The sequence below is a fragment of the Notamacropus eugenii genome, chromosome 3, assembly GCF_028372415.1.
Source record: "Notamacropus eugenii isolate mMacEug1 chromosome 3, mMacEug1.pri_v2, whole genome shotgun sequence".
In the NCBI taxonomy this organism is placed as follows: domain Eukaryota; kingdom Metazoa; phylum Chordata; class Mammalia; order Diprotodontia; family Macropodidae; genus Notamacropus; species Notamacropus eugenii.
In genome coordinates this window covers 343696066-343705865 of record NC_092874.1, presented here as the reverse complement: position 1 = coordinate 343705865, position 9800 = coordinate 343696066, and the positions used below count along the sequence as shown (strand labels likewise).

General features: G+C 37.6%; 1 pseudogene; it reads left to right on the top strand.

The window, feature by feature from the left end:
- The first annotated feature begins 1017 nt into the window (after positions 1–1017).
- LOC140531628 (beta-crystallin A3-like) lies at positions 1018–7409 on the top strand (annotated as a pseudogene).
- The last annotated feature ends 2391 nt before the right edge of the window (positions 7410–9800 follow it).

Here is a 9800-nt window from a genome sequence, read left to right as displayed (position 1 = left end):
TAAAATTATATAGAAAATATAAATTTATAAAATTTTAGAAATATAAATTTATAAAAATTTAAAAGAGCAAAATCCAATTCCCCAAATATAAATGGTCCTGAGGTCTAAGGAGTTCTGAAAAAATGAAGTAAAGTTAATATTTCACCAAACATATAAAGTTAATATTCACCAAACATATGACAAGTGTTCCAAGTAACAACAAAAAATTGAAAGTAAAATTAAAGCTATCCCGTGATTTCGTATGACGTTTATCAAATTGACAAGGATGGAAAAAAATGACAAAAAATGTTGGAAGTAGAAAGACAAGCATACTAATGTACTCTTTGTGGAGCTATGAGCTATCTAATAATTCTTGAAAGTGATTTGGCGTTATACAAAAAAAGTCACTGAACTGCATATCCTTTGACTTAGTAGCATATTCAAATGCATGCCAAAAAGAAGAGAAGAATATCAATGAAACAATAAAATTAACAAACAAGAGTGAATGAGATAGCTCAGAAATGGATACAGCTATCAGGGAATCATTGAAACTACATCAAATTGTTATCAAAGAACAATATACGGATGTATCAATATATCTACTGTTTGCAGAAACTTACTGTTTTGTTTCTATAACAAATCAGTGGGGAGTAATGTAAAAATAGTCATATCTCTTCTTTTCCAGACTATATAAGACTACTTGGTAAAATTAAAGAGTTCATAAGATAGTATAATGCTCCTGCTGGAAAAACCTTGGAAATAATCTAATGAAAACTCCCGTATTTTGTAGATGAAGAAATAGTCTGAGAAGTTAAATGCTTTCCTTCTGCTCTTGTGATTTCAAATCAAGTGTTTCATTGACCTTGACCTTGGTATTACCAGAGATAGTATAGCAAAGAAACCATCAAAGGAACATTAAAACAATAAGAAAAAAGTACATGGGTGTGGAGACAAATTGGAAGAGTAAAGGAAGTTTAAAGCTAAACTCTCCCAAAATTTCCCTCCAAATAACATCAAAACAGTGCCTCAAATCTAGTTATGGAGTGGCAGAGCCAACAAAAGATCAGTGATTCATTTTCCCAGAATGACAAAAAAATAAGTCAAAAGGAGAAATCTGTAAATGGGGGTAAAGTCTGGTAAACTGCCTGGATTAAATTCCAGTGATGGGACTAGGTGTTGTTGCCAGAAGCACCAATATTTTTGGAAGTTCTCAAGCTAGAAACAGTGAAGAAACAATCTCAGGAAGAGATTACAGGGGACAATTATGCTTGCACTGCATAGAAAAGTATAATCTGTTTAGCAATTCCATTCAATTTCTTGATCACAATTCTAGGGCAGAAAGGAGCATTTCCGTGAAGAGGGAGCAGAGGAAATGAGTAGAAGTATTATTTCAGATCCCAAGGGATGAGGGGCCCTGAGAAAAACTATAAATACCATAAAACTATAAAAGTTGTCCTTGTCCCAAGACTTCCCAGTTGAGAGGTCAGTTCTTTAGCTGGCAACTAGAGTGTGGTCAATGCCAGGTCCAGGGACGACACATCACAGTTTTGGACAAAGTATGACATTCGGCTTAAGCAATCAGTCACCTGCAGGTGAAGCGTATTAAGCCTGCAGAAAACAAATCTAACAACACAAGTTTAATAGATAAAAAACCAAAAAAGAAGCAAAGAGGCAGCAACCAGAAGTAGGGTAGACATAGGGTCAGCTGTGCTTCTGGAATCCATGAACCTATTATGATAGATTCATTCATGGTAGAATATATGAGTTAAGGGTAAAATCTGGCAACCGGTTTCTTCTGAATAAACAATAGTCATGGTGTTATCCTTCCCACGTGCTATAATTTCTGCATCCTTTGAAACATCATCTGACTTTTCCTTTTACCCATATTCTAGCTCTCAGTCATTCCATCATTAGAACCATATACTTCAGTTTCTCTTCTAGTTATTGCAGAAGAATGGTGAATTTTCTCATGGGGTATTGTTTCACAAGGAATAATAATCACTTGAACTTTATATCATTTTTACAAAACTCTATGTGTTCACCTAAATTTTGGAATGTCGCAATAGTTTCTCCATGATGAATAGAATCTATCACTCCAGCCAATACATGTACTCCTCATTCTGCTAATCCTGATTTAGGTAATAACTGTCCAAAATGGTTTTTAGGAATTCTCATACGTATTACAGTAGATATGTTCCTTATTTCTATTCTATCCAACCTAAAGTCTTCTAAACAGTGTAAATCATGTCCTGCCAAAGCAGGTGTCCCTGAATGTGATGTAGGGACATCTGATCTCATAGTCCAATACTCAATATTTGAGTTTGGTTTCTAATTTGCAGATTCGGGGGTCATCTTTCCAGCTAGAGGTGTACTTCCTCCCAGTAGTCTATTATTCAAATTACACAAAGCAGTGAACGACTTATGTTTCCAATGTTGATAAAAATTATTAGAACTTAACTTTTTTAACTACTTTCAATAATCCATTCATTCTTTCAATTTACCCAGAAATGTGTATAATATGGAATACGGTGCATTCTTTCTATGTTGTTTAGTGTCTCTTCTTTTCATTACTTTTGAAATGTGCCCATTGTTACTTTAAATCTGCACTGGGGTTCCATGATGTAGACTTATGATATTTAGAGTTTTACAGGTGTTTTTCTGGTTCACATTCTTATAGGGATAAGTCACTAATACACCTGAATAGATGTCAACATAAATACATATAAATTTCCATCTTTTATCTTGGGGTAGGAGTCAAATATGATCTACTTGCCAAATTTGGACTAGTACTTTTCCCCTTCCCATTCCTCTACTTATTACCAGAGGAACAGTTTGTTCGTTTTCCAACTGACTGTTATATCCTCTGCTACTAGTTTCAACAATGAATGAGGGAAACAAATACCTTAGTCTTGTGCCCACTGATGTGTGGCCTAGACCCCTACATGACTGGCCATCGAATGAACCAATTTTGCTAGTATGACTTCATCAGTGGATGTCAGAGCAGGGAAAATATCTTGAGTAACACTCTTTGCTAGTTGAATGATATGCGAATTATACTCACTTTCTGATGTGTTGAGGGTCACATGAGCATTTACATGAAAAACTGACTAATTAATAACCAAAGACATGTCCCATATATCTTCCCATAATTTTTTGAGCCAGATTTATTTACCATGAATTTCCCAATTTTGATTTTTCCACATGGGCCTCCATGTAGCCAACCCATTAACTACTGCCCAGGAATTAATGAATATACAACACTATCTGCCTTGTTCTATTTTGATAGCTTGATGTACTGCAATAAGTTCAGCATATTGACTGCTTCCACACATCCCAGTACTTTTCAAAGTCCTCTTAGTAACTACATTATAGGCTATGGCTTTCCAATGTCTTTTGTGGCCCAAATGTTTTTTTTTTTTCCCATCAATAAACCATGTATGTTACATTTTTCCTTCAGTTAATTCATCATATCCCTCATTCCATTTTACCAACGACTGTACCAGCTGTTGGTTTGGTTCAGGGAGTGTATTATTTCCCTCACTACCTACGTTTTCTACAGATTCATGTAAAGCAGAAACTCTGCTTTTGCCTACTTTAGATCTATTTTGAATGTACCATTTCCATTTAGTCATGCTGGGTTCTTGAGCTTATCCAAATCTGTGAGAAGTTTGAGTACTCATTCCCCAGGTCATAATTCAGATTACAGACCCTAATATTACCTCGTGACACAGTCAGTTTTTCAGTATCTACACAAGTCCAATAAGCAGCTAACAACTGCCATTCAAAAGGGACGTATTGAATTCCCGATGAAGGGAGGCTCCAAGAACACAATTCTATGGCTTTGTTGTTTTTGCCATAAACTCCAGTTTGTATATTCATCCTGTATAGATCTTTGTAATTTCACCAGGGCACTTTGCCTAAGCCATAAATCTAGGCAAATTGTATAGTGGCCTTTGTTCTTCGAAAGCTTTATTCTGTGCAAGGCCCCTATCAAATTAGTTTTTTCTAGTAATTTTATATAAGGATTCCAAAATTTGTCATAGATGCCGTATGTGATATCACCAATTTGAAAATAATCCGATAAAGTTTTGAGTCTCTCTCTTATTGGTGGGGATAGGAAAATCCTGACTCTTTTGTCAGGCTTTTGGGAGCATCTTTCACAGCCCCTGATTCTATTGTATATTGAAAAATTTCACCGTTTGTGCTAGCTCTTGAACTTTTTCCAGGTTAATTTTCTATCTTGTGCTTTTCATATGCTCAGTTAGAAGTGTGAAACTCTTTTTCAACTTTTTTTACATTTTTTCCTGTATCATAACATCAGGTTTATCAGGTAGCTTTAATTCATTTAAATATTCAGCCAGAAACCTATGAGAAATAGTGGGGCTATATAGATATCCTTGTGGTAAGTATATAAAGTATATTGTTGGCCCTGCCAAGTGCAAGCAAATTGGTCCCATTGTTTAGAATCTATTGGAATAGTTAAGAAAGCATTGGCTAAATCATTAACTATTTATCAAGTCCCATCATGTTTTGGGATCATTTCTATTTAGGTAATGGTATCTGGAACAGCAGCGTACAAGGAAGGAGTCACCTCATTTAATTGTATTTAATCCATTCTCATCCTCTATGTCCTATCTGACTCTTATACTGGCCAGACAGAATTATTACATCAAGTGGTTGTAGGGACTAACACTGCTGCCACAACATACTCCTTTATAGTATTCCTAATTTCATCTTGCTTTACAATAATTATTTTACAAGTTTCAGGTAAAGTGATTGGGTCCATTTTCATTTTACTCATTAAAATTGTATTAATTCCTATCTTTCTTACTGCAAATTTGTATCTCCCCTCAGGTAAATTTAGAGTCGTAACTTAAATATATCTGTCCCAATGATGTATTCACAAATGAGAACAATTAATACAGTATATTCTTTTTCAGGTAATTGTCTAGTTTTCATCATCCATTGACTTATCTGGCTGAGTACTGTGATGGTGATAGGAGTTCCATGTTTAAACTTATCTTCTCTCTTCCACTTATGTCCTAATTAAAGCATTTGATCGTTTTTCCCAACATATGGTCAAATATACGTGGGACCTGTTATCCCATCTGTGTATTTCTTTAATCTGAGCTTGGGCTCAGTCAATTTCTTATTCTCCCTGTAGGTGTGAAAAACTTTGGTACCAAGGTTCAGGAGGATTTGTAGGAACAATTTTTCTCTGTTCTTTCTAGTATCAAGCCCCTTTTCTTAGTACATTCTGTATATTAGGTGGTTCATTAGGTAGTATATCATCTATGATTCCAAAATCTTCCCCTGCTCTCAATATTGTAGTAAACAATTCTTTCCTTGTCAATCTATTCTGACATTGAACCCACTTGTTATTTGCTCTTTTCTCTAGAGGAAATGTATCTTTTTCCCAGTCCCCAAATGGATCAGCGAAGGCAATATTCACACTACTGAGGGAGACTACGAATATGCCAGCATATTCATGTGCTGGGATCACAAAGTATCACAGACTCTTCATATATTAGATGAACGGACAAGATTAATTCAGACACCAGAAAACCAAATCCCTAAGAGTAACCCAAAAGTCAATCCACATTTTCACAGCAGGGGACAAAGACATTCCCAAACCTCCCCCTACTGCTGGGATATTCCATAAAAATCAGGAACCTAGCTGTGCCTGTTTGTCTGTGTCCTCTGTCTCCCTCCAACCTAACTGCTCTCAATAACTTCCTCTCACTTTTGTTCCACCCTTCCTTTTCCACTAATTCAGCAAACCTCTCCCACCACATGTTACTGAAGTTTCCATATGATTTAAGCAGATCACTTGGGACTATTAATGAATGGAAAATATCTTCTTATTTTAATTACCATTACAACGCTTGACAAGACATCACAGGTATAATCAATGTCACATTACTTGTCTCCTCAATAGAGTGAGGGAAGAGCATGAGGGAAGGAGAGAAATTAGAACTCAAAAATTTTAAATGAATTAATACATTTTTACGCGTAATTGAGAATTATTTAATGAAAATTAATTTAAAGAACTCCAAAAGCAAACAAACGAAATTATCTACAGTTGGAAAATCAGTTCATATACAACATATGTGCTCTGCTTTAGAAGCTGAGAAATATAAAACTCCATATGGCGCATTTTTTCTCATGAGTTATTTTGGACCAAAACTGTCTTACATTTCCCTGAAAGTTGGTTTTTTTTTTTTTTTTTTTTTTTTTTTTTTTTTTGTCTGCTGGTATATTCTGAAATCTTTGGTTAACAATTTTTTTCATGTCACTCATCAGGTGGAGTGTGAGTTCATCCTTCATGATGAGGGACACTACTTTGTTTCAGTTTTTATTTTCTTTAAAATCTTACCAAGGTAACTGTTTTTACTATAGAGTGAAGACTTGTCTGGTTGATAAAAAGCTGCGCAATCAAATGTAAGCTGATTTGTTGCTCTTGCAAAATAAGTGTCCTTTCTAAAAATCATCAGTTTTGGATTATTAAAATCTTTTTTAGTTCAAAAAATTGTTGACTGTTAACTGCGTAACATTTTTGAACCACAGGATTGTTTAAGACCTGATTTTTGCTTTGTAGGCTGAAGTACAGAAAGAATCCTGCCAAATCAAGGGTAAAAATAGAAAGATCTGAAAATTTGAAAAATGCTTTCCTCAGAAGCAGAAAGAACTCATTTCTTATACCATCTTAAAAAATTTTGCTTGTGTGCCCTGGGCAGCTCAGAGATGAGTTGCTCACTGGTCTGAGGAGTCACAAGTACCCAAGGATGGAGGGGACTTCAACTATCTAAGCACTAACCAGAAATTATGCCAGACGCTAGGAAGATTCAGAGAAATCCTCTGCCTGGGTATCTAGGTCTATTAAAGATAACCATCTATGATCAGAAGAACTTTCAGGGCAAGAGGACAGAAATCATGGCCCCTGCTCCAGTGTATCTGAATGCAGCTTTAACAATGTCAGATCTCTGAATGTGAAATATGGCACCTGGCTTGGCTAAGAATGAAAAAGCTTCTGTAGGCAGCAATTTGTCCTAGAGAGAGGAGAGTACCCACGCTGAGAAGCCTGGAGTGGGGGCAATACCTGCTATGAGGAGTACCTCATGTCCTTTTTCCCAATCTACTGAACGAAAGAGAAGGAATCCAAGATCATGATCTTTGAGAAAGAAAACTTCATTGACTGCCAGTGGGAGATCTGTGATGATTACCTCTCCTTGCAGAACATGTACTGATGCAGCAATGAAGTTGGTTCCATGAAGATCCAGTACAGAGTATAAATCTGTTAACAATGTCCTGAATAGCATGGGTACCTGTACATCCTGGAGTGTGATCACCGTGGAGGAGGCTATAAGCACTGGAGAGAATAGGGCTCTCACACCCAGACTTTCCAGATTTAGTCAATCTGACGCATCTAGCAGTATGTTGCCTGAGACTGAGGGAAGCTGCTAGCAATCTAAAATCATTCTTTTACTTGCTTTCAAAAGAGTAGCGGGTTTCACTGTACTGCTCATAAGTGATCATTTTTGATTTGTGAATAACTGCTAAAAATTCTCAATAAATTTTATTAAAAGAAAAAATGTTGCTTATGCAAGGCAGCTAGGTTGCACAATGGATAGACTAGTGTTTGGAGTCTGAAAGTCATGAGTTCAAGTCTAGCCTCATACATTCACTGTTCAGATACACTTACTATGTCATTCATAAGAAGTCACATCCTGATTTTGCTCACTTTCTTCATCTGCAAATGAACTGGAGACAGAAATGTCAAGACACTCCAGTATCTTTGCCCCCTGAAAAAAAGTAAAAAACAGATGGGGTCACAAAACGTTGAATATGACTGAAAGGATTAAACAGTAACAATGAGTCCTAAGGCATTACATTAGTTTTATCCCATTTTAGAATTATGTTCTTGAAAATGCTTCTGATATGAATTCTGCACCTAGCTTACAAATATTATGATTCTGTGAATGACTGACATACAGCATCCTTGGAAAGATATCAGTATTTATACATAACAACAATGGAAACATTGAAAAGATTACATAATTTCCTGAATGTGATCCACCTCCATCTTTACTTCCTATTCAATTATAGGCCCAATTCATTGTCCATGTAGAGTATTCACCGAAGATATACATAAAATATGATGAGGTACGAGGTAGTGGTGATGGTGGTGGTGGTGGCGGTATGTGTGTGTGTGTGTGTGTGTGTGTGTGTGTGTGTGTGTGTAGATTCATCCAAACATTTCTCAGACCAGACACATGTTTTACTCTGGGCAACAGGCACATTTCATTTAGTTTGCTTTTTGCCATATAGATAATTAAAACTGTGTTTCCACAAATATGTATTGCACTAAAAAAAATCTGTACTTCTCTGGGGTTCACTTCAAAGAATATGGTGCCGTTTGTGCACATCTACATTTGATGACACTAGTTATCAGTATGAAAGCTTTTTGTCCTTTGGATGTGTATGCATATCATCTTTCTTGACACTGCTGACTAGAGTAACATATGTCTTACTACTTTAAGCTTTCTCTGATATTAAGACTTGATGAATACCTGAGAAAAGTTAACCCCATAGATGTATCTGCCAGAGTTATATTATTTTAACATGAGTATGGAAGGTGTCATCTTTTGGGAAAGTTTTACAGCCATATTTTTTCCTACTTAAGGCTTTTGCTAATATAAAAAAGTCATTAAAAATGAAGATATTATATTTTTATCTTCGGTAAATTACATATCTAAAATGAATATGATAATATAAAATCAACTGTAGAAGATTATTTCCTTGTCATGTTGTCTTCAGGAATACTCTTGATACATGAGTAAATCATTTTCATAAAGATATTATAGAGATGTGAAAGGAGACATATGGATTGGTACCTTCTTATTTTCTTTTTTTGAGTGTGAAAACACCATCTGTCCTTTTTAATCCCTATAAATTATTTTTCTCTTCTATATATATCTTAAAAATCAATTCTTCAAGTGAAGCAGTTTCCTAGTCCAAGACAAATTAGAAGGTTATCAAGAAAAGTTCCTTGCGGAGGCGGAGCCAAGATGGCGAAGTAGAAAGACGCACATACACACAGCTCCGAGCCCACAAACCACAGAGCGGCTAGAGGGGACCAAGCCAGGGTGAATTCTGCACCCAGAGACCACGGAGTATTGGAGCGAGGGAGATTTCTGCTCCGGAGAGACCTGCAAACCTCTCGCGGGGGGTCCTTCGCGCTGTGGACTGGGCGCCGGGACGGGGAGCAGAGTGCAGTCCCGCCGCAGCCACGACACCGAGGGGAAGAGATCCGAGAGGGCTACGGGGATGGGATCTCCAGCGGCCACGCGGGTCCCCCCACCCACAGAGGGACCTGCAAACCTCTCGCAAAAGGTCCTTCGCACTGCAGACACGGTGCCCAGCCCGGATCTGTGACGGCGGCGGCAGCCGCGGCTCTGAGAGACACAGATCTGGGAGGGCTCCAGAGACGGGATCTTCAGCGGCTGCACAAGCCCCTCCACCAACAGGTGACTGACGGGGGTAGGTGAGAGAGTTTCTTTGGCGGGTTGAGAGGGGAGTGGGGTACTCCCATGGCTCGGGCCCCCCCAGGAGATGGAAGCTGAGAGGCGGTTGCAGACAGGGGCTCCCCAAACAGGCGGGAGCCTGGATCCATTGTGGAAGGTCTATGCATAAACCCCCTGAGGGAACTGAGCCAGAGAGGCGGCCCTGCCCATGACCTCAGCACCTAAACTTAATTTAACACTGAATAGCAGCCCTGCCCCCGCCAAAAACTCTAAGGCGGGAAGCAGCATTTGAATCTC